The sequence below is a fragment of the Pseudonaja textilis genome, chromosome 8, assembly GCF_049901715.1.
Source record: "Pseudonaja textilis isolate UNSWEBS1 chromosome 8, rPseTex1.2, whole genome shotgun sequence".
Classification (NCBI taxonomy): domain Eukaryota; kingdom Metazoa; phylum Chordata; class Lepidosauria; order Squamata; family Elapidae; genus Pseudonaja; species Pseudonaja textilis.
In genome coordinates, this window is record NC_141997.1 from 50,871,151 (window position 1) to 50,892,051 (window position 20,901).

General features: G+C 41.9%; 1 protein-coding gene across 1 annotated transcript in view; it reads right to left on the bottom strand.

Moving 5' to 3' along the window:
• ENOX1 (ecto-NOX disulfide-thiol exchanger 1) overlaps positions 1–20,901 on the bottom strand; it is a 449,429-nt gene that overhangs the window by 93,394 nt on the left and 335,134 nt on the right. The window lies entirely within an intron of this gene.

The following is a 20,901-nucleotide window of genomic DNA, read 5'->3' on the forward strand; positions in this document are numbered from 1 at the left end:
TGGGGTCTCTCACAATGTTTTGAGCTCTAAGCAAATAGCGCTGATAAGCAGCATCCTGAATAACAGGAAGTGAGATAATCTTATAATGTTCTCCACTGTCCTCAACCACTCTCTGTAGGGACTTTCTATCTGAGGTGCTGCTGCCACCAAACAGGGATGCAGTTTGTTAAAACACTCTCCATCGTGCCTCTGTAAAAAGTGGCCAGGACAGAAGGAGAACAGATGCGCTTTCCTGATCTGTCACGGGAAGTGCAGATGATGGTTTGCACGCTTCATTAAGGATGACGTGTGTTCAGATTGTTAGTTATCTGCACACCCAGATACTTAATACTGTTCACCATCTTTACAATTGCATCCTTGATACTGAGTGGAGTCTGACTATGTCGGCTGTTTCTTTTACCCAAGAACATGCCCCAGTGGACTCGGTGGGACTTATTTTTTAGTAGACATGTATAAGATTGTACTCTTATTGAAAGTGTGAAGGAAATTCCCAGGTTGGAACTTGAGTTAATCTGAAGAAGGGAGCACCGTTCATTTAACTGTCCCTTTAAATGAAGACCTCTCTCTTTATCTACCTTATGGGCAAATGTCTTCCACATTTTAAGTCTGCTTATTCCCTCGCATTTGCAAACTGAGGATCTACAGTACTAAAGTGAACTTATGATTTTTACAGACCCAGCGAAATTTAAATATGTATATTGCTAATTTACATAAGAAACATGGGAGATATTAGAAGCCCGAAAGATATCTACATTTCAAATCATATTATTTTCTTTAGTTCTTAATTCTAATCTCTCTCTCTCTCTTTCTCTCTCTCTCTCTCTCTCTCTCTCTCTCTCTCTCTCTCTCTTAGATATTACATTTTCAACTCAAAAGGTAACATTTGAGGCCACCAAGCAATTGCAAATACAATGTCACTCAGGCCTTATAAGTAACTAAAATAAAAATATTGCAAATCTAATTCTGGAGTTCCACAGTTGACAGATTCAGTATAGCAGCAAACTGACAGTTAATTCAGAAAACATATGTATTTCATTTGGGCAAAGGGATTTTCATATCTGCAAATCTAAGAGAAACTTTTTTGGAAAGTGAATTCTCCCCTCTATACTCCAATAAGACTCTGGTTTGTGTTATAGCTGCAGAAGTAATTTTTTTAAAATCTTCCCCATTGTTTTTAATTATGATCCGATAAGCCTTTATGATAAGCTCTGTCTCGGTGCTGATTTAAGAAGGTTATTCTGGATTTAACTGAATATCTTTTGCTTGGACTATGGATTGTGCAACTTGAATTTTACAAACTGATTGTGCGATGCCCAAATCTGGTTCTTGATACTGACCGCAGACTTCTGATTTCCCAAAATTTAATTTTCCCCGCCTTTGGAACTGCTGCATAGAACTACTTGTGTAACACTAAAATTAACCCTTGGCTGAGGTTTAAGGCCTGCTTAGATTTAAAATGGGCTCCCTTCAGCCATGTTTCTAAAATCTCATCTTTTTTTCTGCTGACTTCACTGTCTTGCCTTATTGTATCGAAAAAGCAGATGCCCCTTCTAAGGAATTAAAATTGACAATTCCATATTATAGGAAATTCCACCAGGATCAGACCAATAAAACAAGTCTGGATGACAATTTCTCCTTTTATAAGGATGGAATTGGTTCTACTCAGCACCAAAGGTATATCTGCAACAAAGATATACCATCTGTGTTCCTTTAACACCGAGTTAAAGCTGTTGGTTGCAGGATTTCCTACCTTCAAAATCTTGTTCCCAAGAACAGAGTTTCTGGATAATTTTTCTATAACTTTAACGTTTTGGAAGCATCCCTGGAAATAACTGATCGTTAAATAGCTTTCAACCAAAATATGGAACAATGGCTCTGAAACTAGCGCACCCAGGGTCTGTGTCAAATGTAATGTGATAGTTTTATTTTTAATTTAGCTTTTTATTTAATATATGAAACCTGCATGCCACCCTGCTGTCAGCCATCAAGCAAAGAAATCACAGTAAAATCCATTTTTAACATGAAGGTAAAAAGTATGACGAAGCAAAGTATTTCACTTCCTGCTCCTCTTCCTCCCGTTTACATGAAGAGACCAACCAGAAAAGCATTAGAAGATGGTGGGTGGGAAGCGGATAGACACTTTAAGGATAAGAGCAAAATCAATGAAGGTCGGACAAGAAGCCATGGATGGAAACTAATCAAGGAGAAAAGCAACCATGAATTAAGGAGAAACTTCCTAACAGTTGGAACCATTAACCCGTGGAACAACTTGCCTCCAGAAGTTGTGAATGCTCCAACACTGGAGGTTTTTAAGAAGAGATTGGACAGCTATTTATCTGAAGTGCTATAGGGTTTTCTGTCTAAGCAGGGGGGTGGACTAGAAGACCTCCAGGGTCCCTTCCAACTCTGTTAATCTATTATCTGCCCACCCACCCCTCTCAATACCTTAATATCAACTCTCTGTGACAGAGATCTAAGCCAATCTTCACGGTACCCAGCTTATCCTAGGTACGGTGAATCCAACTGCTAAATGATATTCCAAATTGCATGTACTTACGATTCAGGTTTTGTATTTCACCACCTTATTAAATTAATTGGAATAAGAATAGGAGACCATGAAAGGGTTATTGCGAAGGAATTTATTTTATTAACAATGTAATTTAGATTCTAATCATTCTTCTGTTGCACCCATTACAAGGGCAAAGAGCACTGAACTTAATCAACAACCGGGGTGTAATTAATTAATGGCAGAAGGCTCTAGAAGAACATTTTCTTGAAGATGTGAGAAAAAGGCGCACTGCTATTTTAAGGGAAGGTGTCTATTAAGCTCAGAAGCTCTTGAACTTTTAAAACGTCTGACTGTGAAAATATCTCCTCTCAATTCTAACTACAGGTCTTGACCATGTTCTGGTGGCTTCCTGGTTGACTTGGCTTGTTGGAAGCCAACAGATGCCAACTCAGATAAATAATCAAACAGCCAACAAACAAAAGCCACATCAGGAACTACCAAGAACCACCAACCATAGAGAGGCAATCCCTTCTAGCATTGCTGATGCTACCTAGTTGGGTCAAGAAAGGTCTGCAAGAAAACAACCAACCTCAGAGAGCACCAAGGAGCCCACAATCCTCCTCCTCCTGCTCCTCCTCTCTACAAACTCCCCTCTCCTTCTAGCACTGCTGATGTTACCTACTTGGGTAATGAAACATCTGCAAGAAAACAGCCAAGCTCAGAGAGCCCTGAGGAACCCACAGTCATCCTATTTTTCCTCCTATCCTTCCTCTTCCTCTTCCACTTCCTCCTCTCCAAAACCCCCCCTCCCTTCTAGCACTGATGAAATGACTTAGTTGGGTAATGAAACATCTACAAGGAAACAAACAAAGTTCAGAGAGGACCAGGGACCCCACAGTTCTCCTCCTCCTCTCCTCCTCCCTCCTTCGCTCCCTGAAACCATTACGCCCTTCTAGCACTGACAATGTTACCTAGTTGGGTCATGAAATGTCTGCAAGAAAACCACCCAGCTCAGAAAGCACCAAGGAGCCCACAGTCCTCCTCCTCCTCCCCTCCTCTTCTCCACAACCCCCCTCCCTTCTAGCACTGATGATGTTCCCTAATTGGGTCATGAAATGTCTGCAAGGAAACAAAGCTCAGAGAGCACCAAGGACCCCACAGTCCTCCTCCTCTTCCGCCTCTTCCTCTCTGCACACTTCAAAAAGGGACCTATGATGGTTTTTCACACTTACAATCCTTGCAGCATCCCCTTGGTCACATGCTGAACATTCAGATGCTTGGCAACTGACTCATATTTATGACAGTTGCAGCACCTGATGATTCTTGACTCTTGACGAACGTCTCTTTTCTTTTTATGTACCCTGAGAGCATTTGCACCAAGACAAATTCCTCGTGTGTCCAATCACACTTGGCCAATAAAAGAATTCTATTCTATTCTATTCTATTCTATTCTATTCTATTCTATTCTATTCTATTCTATTCTATTCTATTCCTATTCCTATTCCTATTCTTTCTAGTCTAGTCCATCTATCTTCCTTCCTACCTACCTACCTACCTATCATCCATCTACCTACCTATCTACCTACCTTCCTATCATCTCTCTCTCTCTCTCTCTCTCTCTCTGATTTGATTGCTTATTGTACCCTATGACTATTATTAAGTCTTGTACCTGATGATTCTTGACTCTTGATGAATGTACCTTTTCTTTTATGTACACTGAGAGCATCTACACCAAGACAAATTCCTTGTGGGTCCAATTACACTTGGCCAATAAAGAATTCTATTCTATTCTATTCTATTCTATTCTATTCTATTCTATTCTGTTCTGTTCTGTTCTGTTCTGTTCTGTTCTGTTCTGTTCTGTTCTGTTCTACTCTACTCTACTCTACTCTACTCTACTCTACTCTACTCTACTCTATTCTATTCTTGGGGTCAAATGATCCTCTTTTGCGACCTTCTGACCAGGAAAGTCAACGGAGAAGCCGAATTCACTTAACAACCATGCTACTCACTTTAACAAATGCAACGACCCACTTCACACCTGTGGCAGGAAAAGTTGCAAAATGGAGCAAAACTCACTTAAGCAATGGTTCACTTAGCAACATAAATTTGGGGGGGGGGGGCAGTTGTGGTCGTGACTTGAGGATTTTCTATAATGGCAAGGAAGGAGGGAGGAGCAGCTTCAACATTTCAGGTGCTTTGGTTAGGATCGGGTCATGAAAGGTAACAGATAATAGAACAACAGAGTTGGAAAGGACTTTGTAGGTCATCTAGTCCAACCCCCCGCCCAGGCAGGAGACCCTACTACACCATTTCTGACAGATGGCAGCCCAGTCTCTTCTTGAAAGTCTCCAGTGATGAAGCTCCCACAACTTCTGAAGGCAATTTCTATTCCATGGGTTGATTGTTCTCACTGTCAGAAAATTCCTCCTTATTTCCAGGTTAAATCTCTCCTGGATCGGTTTCTATCCATTATTCCTTGTCTGGCCTTCGGATGCTTTGGAAAATAGCTTGACCCCCTCCTCCTCTCTGGGGCAGCCCCTCAAATATTGGAAGACTGCTATCCTGTCTCCCCTGGTCCTTCTCTTCACTAGACTAGGCAAGCCCAGTTCCTGCAACCGTTCTTCATATGTTTTAGTTTCCAGTCCTCTCCTCATCCTGGTTGCTCTTCTCTCTAATTTTTCTAGAGTCTCAACATCTTTTTTATAGTGTGGTGACGAAAACTGGATGCAGGACTCTAGGTGTGGTCTTACTAAAACTTTATAGAGTGGGATTAGTACCTCCCTTGATCTCGATTGTATCCCTCTGTGAATGCAATTTAGGATTGCATTAGCTTTTTTGGCAGCTGCTGCACACGGCTGGCTCTTATTTACCTGGTTGTCCACTAAGACTCCGAGATCCCTCTCCCAGTTCTTGCTATTGAGCCTGGTTTCACCCAGTCTATTAAATGTGTCCTTTTGGTTTTTCTTGCCTAAATGTGGGACTTTACTTTTCTCTGCATTGAATTTCATTTTGTTAAACATGGCCCAGTGTTCTAGTCTGCCAAGATCCATCTTGAGATATGATATTATACGTCTTGGTTCTGAAACTAGTTTTGGGGCGTTTCTACAGGTAGAATTTCTACATTTTCTGGGGTTGTATCTTTCCTGCAACATTTGGAGTCGTCAAAAGATCATTTCACAATATTCTGCTTCTTTCTTCTCCCATTGACAATATAATCATAAAGCTTAAAAATGAGAAATGTGACACCTTTTGTCTTTTTCTCAGCTGTTGTCTTTCTTGCTGGGTTGGGATTTTCGAAGAGTTTTATCAAGGAAGGCTGTTGATCTACTTTTCTTTATAAGATATTTTAAAATATAAAATTGCCATCGAGTTTCATGATCGCAACAGGCTTCATGCTTCTGACAAAGCTATAGCTGAACAGCCACGTACAACAGAAGGACTATACAAGAAGCACAATTAAATATTAATCAGCAAACATCTGCGGATTTATCTCCTGTCATATTAAATTTTCATTAACCAGATGCAACATTTTGTCTTGTCAATAAGTAAAAGACTGGAAATCATTTCTTTTCAAATTATACAGCATGGATAAAAAAAGAAATGTGGATGGATAGGTGGATGGATGGAAGGATGGATAGGTGGATAGATGGAAGGATGGATAGGTTTATGGAAAGGTGGATGGATGGATGGATGGATGGATGGATAGGTGGATGGATGGATGGATGGATAGGTAGATGGATAGATGGATGGATGAATAGATGGATAGATGGATGGATGGATAGATGGATAGATGGATGGATGGGTGGATAGGTGGATGGATGGATAGGTAGATGGATGGATGGGTGGATGGATAGGTAGATGGATAGATGGATGGATGAATAGATGGATGGATGGATGGATGGATGGATAGATGGATAGATGGGTGGATAGGTGGATGGATGGATAGGTAGATGGATGGATGAATAGATGGATGGATGGAAGGATGGATAGATGGATGGATGGATGGATGGGTGGATAGGTGGATGGATGGATAGGTAGATGGATAGATGGATGGATGGATAGGTAGATGGATAGATGGATAGATGAATAGATGGATGGATGGATAGATGGATATATGGATGGGTGGATAGGTGGATGGATGGATAGGTAGATGGATGGATGAATAGATGAATGGATGGAAGGATGGATGGATGGATATATGGATGGATGGGAGGATGGATAGGTGGATAGATGGATGGATGGGTGGGTGGGTGAATGGGTGGGTGGTGGATAGATGGATAGATATGTGTGTGGGTATGTCGGTGGATGGATAAGTGGGTGGCCAGATAGATGGATATTGGGTGGGTGGGATGGATGGAAGATGGATAGATGGATGATGCAGGTCATCACCTCCCTATTCCATCTATGGGTGGGTGAGATCAGCCTGGATAGGACAACCCATTCTTCAAAGATATCGGTTGCTGGAAAAGGAACTATTGTGGATATTTCTTGGACTTTCATACCACCCAACTGCATCATGGACAACAACCTGTATCACCGGTTCAGCACCACTTAAACAAGAAAGAAAGCAGCCATTCGCCCACATTGCAAAAATCAATCCATGTCCTCTTAATTTAGTACAGAAAGGAAAAGAGAATTCAGGCCCTGAGATGCAGGATAAGCAAATTAATTAGCGCAGTGATACTGAATTAAAACTTAAATACATTAGTGCAACTGAGACCTAAATGATAATGGCTATTAAACTGGCTGGAAATACCAAGAAAAGCATTCCCCTCACCAGGACACCCCTGTAGAAAATGAGAGTTAGCTTTGCTACTGCACAGACAATAAGATCTACTCCATGTCTCTTAAGAATGCAGCTTGAAGCTGCTAGGAGACCTTGGTCTCGAGCTTGTAAAGTTGGAGGAAGGACATAGAACCTAGAATAATAGAGTTGGAAGAGACCACGGAGGTCTTCCAGTCTAACCCTTTGCTCTACACCGCTTCGGCTAAATGGCGGTTCAGTCTCTTTTTGAAAGCCTCCAGTGACGGAGCCTTCACAAGTTCTGGTGGCAAGCCATTCCATTGGTTGATTGCTCTCACTGTTAGAAAATTTTTTCCTTAGTTCTGAGTTGCTTCTCTCCTCGATTAGCCTCCATCCATTGTTTGTCTTGCCTTTCGTTGGTTTGGAGAATAATGTGAACCCCTTTGTCTTTGGAGGAGCCGCTCAACTATTGGAAGTCTACTGTCATGTCACCCCTAGTCCTTCTCTTCATTAGACACCAGGCTCACTCTAATAAAGATCATCTCCGTTGCTTGGGGTTCTGTTCCAGACTGGCAGTCCTTGTTGAGGGTTGAGACAAAACTGGACAAGCTATAATTTGGGCCAGAAATGTAGTTTCCTGAACAATTTAAGAATAGACTACATTGGTCAGGCTTCAAGAACCGAGAAAGACATGTAGAATTACTTCTATTTTCTTCGTTGTCCTTCCTCTAAAGACAGAAAACTTGCCAGATTAAAGCCGATGATATTGTTGTACCATAAAAGGTGCACTCAGAGAATTGATAAGGAGGAGTCATCTTAACTCTCTTTTCTCCCAATCAAACTACCTGAACTCCGCTGTTTCTTTGCCTTCGGGAATGCAGAGCTCGTTCTGGGAATCCAGGCTACAATCCACTACAGTCAGTTCTATACGGTTACAGGTTTGTGGATTGGGCTGTCCTTTTTTAAAGCCATGTTGAACATCAGGACTTTTTCATAGCCCTGGATCACCCTACTGGATGGAATGAGTACAAAATGAACAGCGAACACAATCAACCAGCTTGCCTTCAGAAGTTATGGTTTCTCCATCGCTGGAGGTTTTTAAGAAGAGATGGACAGCCATCTGTCTGAAATGGTATAGGGCAGGGGTGGCTAACCTTTTGGGGCTCCTTGCGTGCTCGAACGCCAGCACCCAGAAGGCAATGCACGCTCCTCTCGTGCCCCCTGCGCATGCATGCGCAAATCCCCCCCACTTATCTGCACTGCGCTTCCCAGCTGATTTTTTTGGCTGGTTTGAGACTTGAAACAAGCCTCTGCAGGCTTTGCAGGCCAAATAATAGGCCCGTTTTGTCACTTCCAGTATTACAGGAAGTGATGGAACGGGCCTATTATTCGCCCTGCAAAGCCTGAAGAGGCTTTTTTCAAGCCTCTGGGAGGCCTAAAAAAGACCTCAAACCAGCCAAAAAATCAGCTGTAAGGCATGCACATGAGCAGTGAGGTAAGTTTGCCTGCAGCTCGCGTGCCGTCACAAATGGCTCTGCATGCCACCTATGGCACGTGTGCCACAGGTTCGCCATCACGGGTATAGGGTTTCCTGCTTGATCAGGGGGCTGGACTAGAAGACCTCCAAGGTCCTTTCCAATTCTAATAATGTTCTATGAAATGTCTTCATTCCTACCGTTTGGCCGCTGCAGCTGGTGTCTGGATGAGGGAGGTTCAATTATGATGAAGGTTCCTCTAGTAAGTTTTGGGGCAGTGTCACCATTATAGAGATGACATCTTTGAAGATAACCCAGATTCAGTTCTCTTTGGAGCCGAAATGCATTGTCATTCTGATAAAGATTGATGGACTGCACAGTTAAACATCACGACACAACAGTTGTATTTTGGTGTAGACATCCAAATGCTGCTCTGGTCAACTTTATCTCTGGAATCTTGTCTGCCTTGGTCACCTTCTGGAGGAGGGTTCATCAAACTTTAAGACGGATGGACCTCAACTCCAAGAATTCCTCTAGCCATTTCCAGGAGTTGAAGCCCACCCATCTTAAAGTTGCCAAATTTGAGAAGCGCTGTTCTAGATCAAGAATGACATTATCTCACTTTCTTCCAGTTCTTCTTCATGAATGACTCCTTGGAGATTCACTTAGAACTGGAGAAGCTTCTTGGATGAGAAGTGAAATGTTTTCAAGGGGAAAACTTCAAGAAAGTCCAGTGGTCTCCAAGAAGAACACCTTCAGGACAACCATGACCTGGATGGTTGGGAGAGTCTAACCCTAACCCTAACCATAGACATTCGACGACTTGGAGATCATTAACACTGAATGAAACGGGACACTGCAAGTATTTCTCTCTTAGAGATTGAGAAGTTTTTATATTTTCAGGTCCTTCCTAAGTTTTTTGTCAGATGTCGAAAGAGAGTTTGCAGATAGTTATGCTCCATTTTCATCATTAGTTCATTAACATCAGAAGAACTGAACTCAACAGAGTAATTTCCCAAGATTAAGCAACGATAGAGATGGGTGGAAAATTAATTATCCCGATATGCATTAATAACAATATTAATTATCATCCTGACATTATTTTGCCACTGAATTAATAGGCTGCCAAAATGTCGTAATTTCTCTCTCTCTCTCTCTCGTTCTTTTGGGACCTCAAATAATACTTCACAGACTCTTTAATGGAGTTGTAGTCCTTACTGGAGAACTCCAGAAGCAGGTTGAAGCATTTAGATGGCAGATGGTAGATGGCAAGACTTCAATGATGAACAGGCAACGAAGTCCAGGTCCTGTCAGCCATGGAAGCCATATATTATAGAATACAATGACAGAGTTGAAGGGACCTTGGAGGTCATCTAGGTCTTCCTAGGATCAAACTCACAGACTCCTGATTGTGCCTAAGAATTTGGGAGGAGGGATTTCTTAGTGAGCGGAAGATTAGACTCAACGACATTGTTTCTTAGAAGTGAAGGACAAGTTACCCTGCACCTGGAGAGGAGCATCTGGAGGAAGGTCTCCAGCTGAGATGGCGTTTGATTGGACCACGCGATGGATTGATAGGTGCAGGGGGATGGATCTTTGAATTTCTCTTGGGGAAGGGAAAACCTGGAACTCTTAGATTCAGGTTTTCCCAGATATGCCAACACGACTTCTTTAATAAATTCTTACTTGGATGAACTTTGTTTCTGAGTGCTAAATGGAAACGGGGAGTTTCATTGGAATGCTGACTGTTCTACCTGGTCCACTACCGGTTCACCTAACACAGGGCTCGCCAACCTTTTGGACCTCAGGGACCACCAAACTCATAATTTTAAATCCCGCGGACCACTAATATGAATTTTGACTGACGGTGGCTTGCTGGCGTTGGTGGGGAAGTCGGTCCCATATTCCAGAACTGCAGGAGTCACAGGACTGGCCCTTTGGTCATCCCGGAGCAGCTGCTCCTCCACCTGGGTGCACCGGCCTGCCATGGACTGGAGGGGCAGCTGCTCTGGGTGACCAAAGGGCCAGTCCTGTGACTCCTGCAGTTCTGGAATATGGGACCGACTTCCCCACCAATGTCAGCAAGCCACCCTGGAGTGGATTTCCCTTCCCCACCATTGGTCTTAACCTTCCAGTTTCAGTGCACATGGCTCTACTCAAGGTAAGGTTTGTGTTCGGCCAAAGGGTGGGGACCAGAGGGTTGGTGGGCCATGTGGGTGACGCAGCCTTGTGTTCCTTCACAACCTGGATTAATTGCTTTGGGGGGGACATTTCTCTGAGGACCACCCACATTTTCTCATGGACCAGCAATCAATGGCCCACCAGTTGCGACCACTGACCTAACACACACACGCAGATTTCCAGACCCCAGCTGAGGCCTGCAGCACCAGTCAGCTGAGAGGATAAAGAAGGTAAAAACACAGGGGCAGGTGGGAGGGCTGATCCTGATCTTTTCTCTCCTTTCTCCTCTCAGCTGATCGTGGAGGGCTTTTCTCCTTCTCTCAGCTGAGACATTTTTTTTTTTTACTACCGGTTCAGGCGAACCAGGTTGAACCGGTATCATACCACCACTGTGACAGATCTTCTTCTTCTTCATGGTCTCCCTACCTTACTATTACTATTACCTTACTATTTGTAGAAGGCCTTAGTGCAGTGGCCCCCAACCTTTCTTGAACCAGGGACCGGTTTCACGATTATTTATTCTTCCACGGATTGGTACCTGAGTAACGCGAGACTCCACCCCCATCGGGACGGCTCTTCATTCGAAGCCGCCGCCCCCTTCAACGAAACTAAGGCACAAGCACCCAAATGCCACTTTCCAACTGAAAACCCGGAAGCAACCGAAAAGCTGGAAGCGCCGTCGAAACAAGATGGTGGTGCCCAAGCTTTACGGCTCGGTAAAAAATGATCCACGGACCGGTATCGGTCCATGGACCAGTGGTTGGGGACCCCTGCCTTAGTGGATGGAAGAAGGGAAAAAGCAGATTGATCTTCCAAGGATTCCATCTCTGAGAATGGAGGTCAAGTCAAGGATGTTGAATGACACGGAAACCTGCTCAGCAGAGAGATTTTTCCGAAGGAAGGCTTCTGCAGGTACCGTTATTATCCTTGCAGAAAAAAGCCAGCTCACAACTAAGTTTGATTGGCTGTCACTATCCATTTTCCATAAGGAGAAAGATGGCCTCAGAAGGCCAAACCGCAGATGTTGGTCTCCTCCGAATTATGCTGTTTGGGTCAAGTAGCAGGCAAGGCCTCTTCAATCACCGAAAGAATATGGAGCAATTTCAAAGCTGGCATTGAGAGACGGTGGAGAAAAGCGAATAGTTTGATTCAAGTGGAAAGCGGAGATGGATTTTGTAAGAAAAGATGCATCTGGGAAGGAAGTACTTTACTTTCTATGGGGAATGAAGAGGGGTGAATCTCTGTGGATAACTCTACTATTTGACACCGACTTTCAGATATTTCTTTTAAATCTTTTTTTTTTATGAGTTAAAACTGACATCGGCAAAGAAACAAATAAGGGAGAATCGTGAATAAATAAGAACGAAACTAGAAAAGGAAGTAGATATAAAAAAGATTATAAATAAGCATCTTCCAAACCTTTTTTTTTACAGCAGTTATAAATGGATTTATACAGGTGGCCCTTGACTTACAAGCAGTTCATTTAGTGACCATTCGAAGTTACAAGGCACTGAAAGACAGGGAATCATGTCCATTTTTTCACACAACCATTGCAACATCCCTATGATCAAAATTCAGGTGCTTGGCCATTGATTCATATTTATGACGGTTGCATGCAAACCTCTTCTTCTGACAAGCAAAGTCAATGGAGAAGCCAGATTCATTTAACAACCGTGTCACTATCAACTGCAGTGATTCACTTAACAACCATGGCAAAAAGGTCGTAAAATGGGGCAAAACCAACATTGCAATTGTCTTGTTTTGCAACAGTCATAAAACAAGAACTACATGTATTTGAGCCTTTCTTTCTCTAAGATTACATCTTAATCTTTGTCGCTTGTATCCTTACGATTTATATTGACTGTTTCATAGTATGATTCGATTGCTGATTGTACCCTATGACTATCATTAAGTGTTGTACCTGATGATTCTTGATTCTTGACGAATGTACCTTTTCTTTTATGTATACTGAGAGTATTTACACCAAGACAAATTCCTTGTGTGTCCAATCACACTTGGCCAATAAAGTATTCTGTTCTATTTTTCTTTCCATAAACAATTCTTTCTCATCTTCGAACCCATAAATCACACGTTCATTTTTCTATTTTTATTTTCAGCCAAAAGTCCATAAGGACTTTCCAGGCCCTAACCAATTTGGCCCCTGAACTTTCTGTACTACCGCAAGTTCATTTTGCCATCTCGGTTTAATTCCATCACTTTCACCTGCCGTTCCTCCACTTTCGAAATCTTTCCAGTTTTGCTCCATCGTCTCGAAAATAGTGATCATAGGCAAAAACCTGTTGTGAGATTTTTTTCAGAAGACTCGGTCTACAAATGTTACTGAATAAATCAATAACATTCCTTTTAGGTTAGCAGGTGGATGAGAGTAGTCATGTTGGCCTAACGATGACATGTATAGAGGACAAGGGAGATGGCACCAGATAAAGACTGTATGCACCAATGATCACATTAAACAAGAGGAAAACCTTCTACGCACCAGTTTCACCCGCGCTTTCTACAATTTTGTAAACAACAAACTAAAAGACTCAAGGTCCATCCCACCCCTGAAAGGACCTAATGGTAAAGACTGCAATGATGACACTATTAAAGCCAACCTCTTTAACACATTCTTTAGCTCAGTATTTGTAAACAGCAATGGTTCATGCCCAGTATTTCCTAGTCGAACCACAGACAACTACATATCTAATACATATCTAATGATCTAACACATATCGATTTTATAGTAGACAATGTTGAAAAAGCACTACGCAATCTAAAACCATCTCTATCTATTGGACCGGATGTAATATGTGCCTACTTCTTAAAAAAGCTATCCACTGCCATAGCAGAACCTCTAAGCATAATCTTTGAAAAATCTTTCAGGACCAGCTCCTTGCCTAACCTATGGTCACAAGCCACGGTCATCCCCATCTTCAAAAAGGGAGACCCCAGCCTAGTTGAAAATTACAGACCGATCTCCCTATGCTGTGTCACCTGTAAAGTCATGGAATCAATTATTAACCAATCCATTTCCCTCCACTTAGGAGACAGACAACCTACTCTCTAATAAACAATTTGGTTTCAGAAAAAACCTATCCTGCAATCTACAACTCTTACACTGCAAAAACATATGGACTACACAACTCAATCAGGGCAAAGCAATAGACGCAATCTACATAGACTTCTGTAAAGCATTAGATTCAGTGGTACACAACAAACTACTCCTAAAACTAAAATCTTATGGCATCTCTGGACACCTGCATAACTGGGTAGAAGCATTCCTGTCAAACAGACAACAAATGGTCAAAAATGGGAGCGTCCTATCAAATTCTGTACCTGTCAACAGTGGTGTCCCCCAAGGCAGTGTTTTAGGACCAACTCTCTTCATATTCTACATAAATGACCTCTGTGATCATATTAAGAGCAACTGCGTTCTCTTTGCTGACGATGTAAAGCTACTCAATACCACAGACAATACTGCTACTCTTCAAAAAGACCTTGACTATGTATCAGAATAATCAAACAAATGGCAACTTCAAATCTCAACAAATAAATGCTCTGTCTTACATATTGGCAAAAAAAATATCAGAAAATAAAATACAAGCTGAATAGTCAAGACCTTGTTGATGATCCAAGCTTTGTAAAGGACCTTGGAGTACTCATCTCTAATGATCTAAGTGCTAGAGCCCACTGTAACTACATAGCCAAAAAAGGCATTAAGAGTTGTTAACCTAATCCTACGTAGCTTCTTCTCTGGTAATATCACACTACTAACTAGAGCACACAAACATTTGCTAGACCAATACTTGAATACAGCTCATCAGTCTGGAACCCACATTACGTATCTGACATTAACACAATTGAGAAAGTCCAGAAATATTTCCCAAGAAGAGTTCTCCACTCCTCTACTCATTGCAGAATACCTTATGCCACCAGACTTGAAATTCTAGACCTAGAAAACCTAGAACTATGCCGCCTTCGGTCCGATCTAAGTATAGTATATAAAAATCATACATTGCAATGTCCTACCTGTCAATGAATACTTCAGCTTCCACCATAACAATACAAGAGCAAACAATAGATACAAACTCAAGGTTAATCACACCAAACTTGATTGCAGGAAATACGACTTCAGCAACAGAGTGAGGTCAATGTCTGGAATACTCTACCTGACTCTGTGGTTTCTTCCCCAAACGCCCAAAACTTTAACCTTAGACTTTCTACTGTTGACCTCAACCCTTTCCTAAGAGGTCTGTAGGGGGCGTGCATAAGTGCACCAACGTGCAATTGACAAACCAAATAAAATAAAATAAATAAACAAGCAAGGATGGGAATGGACATCAGCAGATAAAACCAAGCCAAACATTTAGCAACAGATCAGGAAGAACTTGGAATAAGAGCGTTCAGTTTTGGTTGCCACAATTTTAAAAAGATGTCGAGACTCTAGAAAGAATGCAGAGAAGAGCAACACAGATGATTAGGGGACTGGAGGCTAAAACATATAGAGAACAGTTGCTGGAGTTGGGTATGTCTAGTCTAATGAAGAGAAGGAATAGGGGGGACATGATAGCAGTCTTCCAATATCTCAGGGGCTGCCCCAAAGAAGAGGGAATCAAGCTATCCTCCAAAGCACCTGAAGTCAAACAAGAAGCAACGGATGGAAACTAATCAAGGAGAGAAGCAACCTAGAACTAAAGAGGAATTTCCTGACAGTGAGAAAAATTCATCAGTAGAACAATTTGCCTCCAGAAGTTGTGAAACCTCCATCACTGGAGGTTTTCAAGAAGACGTGTTTTGGAAGAAGCATGAAGCCAAATCACAACAAACTTGATATATTCTAGGAGACTGTCTGAAGATCACCAAGGCTTGTCACTCAGCCCCATAAGAAACTCAGCTGAAAAGCTACGGAATCTTTCCTAGTTTGAAAACGGGAATTTTGTAAGGCTTAGCCATTTATTGAGCAATTTCCCTGCCGTTGACAGCTGAGAAGCGAAGTCCTGGGGATTTCCTGAACTCCTAAAGGAAAGACAGAATACACAATATGTCTCACAAACAAATACACAACAGCATCTCCCACTTGTGATATTTTACAGAGGCCACGCCGCAATACAAGACGGCCTATCATCACGAGAACTACATTTTTTTTTAAAAAAAATGAAAATGTAAGCTTGGAAGCCCCATTCACCCACAAAAGTCTCTTCTCTGGTAGAAAAAAAAGAGAGAGAGAGATGTATTTAGCCACTCTGTTTGCACAAATGCTCTTATCAGTGGATACAGCTTGCTCTCATTGTTTGCCTTTCTTGGAAAGGAAACAATTCAATTGCTAAAATGCCTCTTTTATACCTAGAGAGTGCTTGAATTTCCACCTGTCTCAGATCCCGTCAGAAAATCTGCGCAAACATGTATTCTGAGGATTGATGTTAATAATTCAGAAGCCTTATTTGGGCAATAAAAAGAGGGTATTCAGAAAATTAAGGGATATTTTAGGTTTGGCTAACACTCCCAACCGCATTATTCTATGTTCTATAATAAACACCCAGGTAGCCGCTTATATCCAGGTGCTAATTTTTACAGCATTCCAGGTTTAATCCTAAACTGGCCCAGGTAACCCTGGTACCTTCATATGACACCTGGGAATTCTAGAACAGTTAGCACCACTTGGGTAAGGCCATATTTGAATATTGCATTTAGTTTTGGTTGCCACAATACAGAAAAAAGGCGTTGAGACTCTAGAAAGAGGACAGAGAAGAGCAACCAAGATGATTAGGGGACCAGAGACAAAAAATATATGAAGAACGGTTGCAGGAAGTGGGTATGTCTAGTCTAGTGAAGAAAGGGACGCAGTGGCTCAGTGTCTAAGACAGTGAGCTTGTCAGTCAGAAAGGTCGGCAGTTCGGCGGTTCGAATCCCTAGCGCCACGTCACGGAGTGAGCTCCCGTTACTTGTCCCAGCTTCTGCCAACGTAGCAGTTCGAAAGCAGGTAAAAATGCAAGTAGAAAAATAGGGACCCCTTTGGTGGGAAGGTAACAGCGTTCCATGTGCCTTTGGCATTTAGTCATGCCAGCCACACAACCACGGAGACGTCTTCGGACAGCGTTGGCTCTTCTTTGGCTTTGTAACGGAGATGAGCACCACCCGCTAGAGCAGGAAATGACAAGCACGTATGTGCGAAGGGAACGTTTACCTTTCCCTTAGGCTAGTGAAAATAAGGACTAAGGATGGATGACATGATAGCAGTCTTCCTATATTTGAGGGGCTGTGACAAAGATGAGGGGGATGACCTATTTTCGAAAGCCCCTGAAGGCAGGACAAGAAGCAATGGATGGAAACTGATTTGTCATAACTATAAAACGGTCATTAAGCCAGCCTGGAATCAACACTAAATTCAGAATGAGTTGAATATTTTGCCATTCAAGACCTGGACATAATAGGGCCATTTATGAAAACTTGTACACCTAATTAAGATTATCATCGACATACTAAAGATAAGAGGAAATTATGATGGTGATGATGAAAGGTTTTATTTCTATGTCCTCACTTTGCTTCTTTCTCAAAAGCAAAAAAAAAGAGTTCAGTTTTATACGAAGTTGCCAACTTTCAAAACTGCTGATTCGAAACAAAACCTGACACGCTGATTTCCAAAAGAATTGTGAACGGCTTGAATCGCATTTAAAAAAAAAAACCTTGGCCTTTCTACCTGCAAACCGCGGTAATACTTAATCAACATCAGAGGTGAAATATTATATGCAATGTGTGGGTGATTAATTTCCAAAACGCACAATTTTTGAGATCGCTGACATGAAATGTTTCCCCCAGAAATGATTGTTGTACATCTGGTTCTTTCGTTTATGTACTTGTGTACGTTCTGTCGCTGAGAACCATTCAATATTTTACATTTAATCATGGCATATGAAATGTTTGCACATTAGACTGCGCATGAATAAAACATCAGCCCAATAATCACCCCTCATATGTTTTCAGAAACTATGTCCCGCGTCAGCTGAAAAAATAATAATAATAAAAAGGAACGCTAGCTTTTCATTTTTCTTTTGTCTTGACTGGAAGAATGTGTTGTAAATGGTCACTGTGGTTTTATTTTATTTTAAGAAGATAAAAAGAAATTCAGGAGGGCCGTGATTCCAATTATGGTTTTTCTAAAGAAGGGCCATTAAAGCAATAGAGCTGATTAGGATTTCACCAAAGAAACACATGCCAGCTTTTCAATATTGGAAAGAACTCATCTGCTAAGTGTGTACATTTGCAGAAAAATCAATGGGATGCAATTCCTGCCAAAATTTCGCACCAGATTCCTCTCTCTGGACTGGAATCCACTTTGGAAAATTAATAGATTTGTGGGGGAGAAAGAACCCAGCAATTTACATATCATTCTTGACTTTTGCCTCTCTGTTTATCACAATGATTTCCCCTTCAATCACACGCTGACACCAAACCATCTACAATTACTCCTCGACTTGCAGCAGTTTGTTTAGTGACTGAAGTTAGAACAGTGCTGGAAAAAGGGACTTTTATGACCGTTTTTCACACTTATGACATTTGCAAGGTCCCTATCATCATGTGATCAAAATTCGGACACTTGGCAACTGGCATGTACTTATGACGGTTGCAGTGGCCCAGGGATCACACAATCCCCTTTTGAGAGCTTCCGACAAGCGAAGCCAAGGGGGAAAGCCAAGATTTGTTTAACAACTGTGGGATTTACTTAAAAACTGCAGTGACTCCCTTAACAACCGTGTCAAGGAGGTGTTGTGGCTTGCCGGTGGCTAGCGGAGCTGGCTGCAGAGTGGGACAGTGAGGAGGTTGGGGAGGAAACTGGGCCAGTCCTGGAGGCTGAGGAAGGCTCGGACGAGGGCTCTGCATCAGAGGCAGAGATGGGACCAGGGCAGGCTGGCAGTCATGAGCTGCCTTCAGAATCGGAGATCAGTGGGGAAGAAGAACAGCTGGAGCCTGTTCTCAGTGTGTGCATGCGCAGAGCTGCCAGGAGAAGGGAACAGTTAAGGAACAAGGGTCAACTCAGGAGTAAAGGCTCAGATGGACAGTGAATGGCCCCTCTCATAGGGATTAAAAGAGGAGCAAAAAGGGAGGGGGCTTTTGCAGGAAACAATTCGTTCATTCGTTCGTCGCAGGAGTGGGAAGATCTGTCTGTGCATCTCAGAAACTCTGTGCTGAGTCCTTCCTTGTCAGCACTGTGTTTGAAAATATACTTGGCAGTTCTCCAGGTGAGGTAAGGTCTGTGCTCCTCATTACACCCTTGAAAGACTGTTTGCCAGGCCTTTGGTTGAAGGTGAATGCAAGAAATTCACCTTCATTTAATAAATGGGGTTTTGACGGGACAAAAATTCTGCTTAGTGCTTTTGGGGGGAAGCCTAGGTCAGAACAGGAAGGTCCTAAAATGGGTCAAAACTCACTTCACCCTGGCCTCACTTAGCAACATAAATTTGGGGCTCAACGGTGGTCATAAGTTCAAGGAGTATTTACACTTCAGTAACACAGAGCTACCTCTGTCTACCAGAAGAGTCGATGTGCAGCGACGGGAGAGACTGTGAGTAGGAAGAGCTACTGATAGAAAAGGAGGATGAGCATCAGTATTACAAGCCATCCTTCACTTATGAACATTTTAGTGACCTCTCAAAGTTACAACGTCCCTGGAAATAAATGTGACTTATGACTGGTTCTCAAACTTATGACGGAGAGAATTAACTGCAGAAGATACATCACACACCGAGCAGTTAAAGTTGAACTTTCTCTTAAAAGAACACTACGTGAGAATATAGTTTAAGTCCTTGGTGTTCTCTGAGCTTGGTTGCTTTCTTGCAGACATACTGATGATGTTACCTAGTTGGGTCATGAAACGCCTGCAAGAAAACAACCCGGTTCAGAGAGCACCAGAGACCCCACAATTGAACTCCAAAGCTAAATATATTCTCTTCTACTGGAATATTGTTTATAGCCTTGGTTCTCTTCCTTCTGATGATGAGTTTTATTCTTTGGAGACTCGTTTAGTGACGTCTCTTTCTTACTGCTACAAACATGTTCCTCACATTTTTACCTTACATGTTAGATAGGTTTTGATCTTTCTCAAGGCTACTTAATCTGGTAGTGGCCCTACCAGGTCCCTCTGCTAGCTCTCTAAAACAGAACATTAGAAGGTTGTCCATCGTTTTCTCTTGAGTGGACAGTAGGAATTTTTATTATTGTTTTTATCGCAGTTTTCAAAAATACAAATCTTATTTATATTCGTAGCAACGTTTTAGCATTGACAAATACATATAACTTAGAATTAGAATTAGAATTCTTTGTATTGGCCAAGTGTGACTGAACACTTGTCTTGGTGCAAATACCTTTATTATATACACATCTATGTTAATAATCTCTTAAGGTCTCTTGTTCTATTTGCAATCATCCATCCTTCCTAATCTTTATATCTATTTTTTTAACCACTCATACCATTTATCCCATATTGCGTAATAACCGGAATCCTCTTTATCTTTCATTTCTAACATAAGGTTATCCATTTCAGTGCATTCCAGTATTTTTTGTATGACTAGATCCTCTGAAGGGACATTAGCTCCTTTCTACAATTGTGTAAAAGCTATTCTGGATGCTGTCAAAATATGGTGTATAATATACTTAATCTTTTTAGGGTATTGGCCTGGGATTATTCCTAATAGAACAAATTCCGGTTTGTGTTCCGTTTGGTGTTTGGTGATCTCTTGAATTTTTTTAACCCAATATTTTAACCTCATATTTCCTGGTCTCGGGGCATAACCACCACATATGATAAAAGGTACCATCTTTATGTCTTTACTGTGCTGAGAATAAATATGGTGTTTTGATAGCAACCATTCTATCTAAACTCGTGCAGTTGGATAGCTACCGTACATATCATGTACCTAAAGGCAGGACAAGAAGCAACAGATAGAAACGAATGAAGGAGAGAAGCAACATGGAATGAAAGACAAACTTCCTAA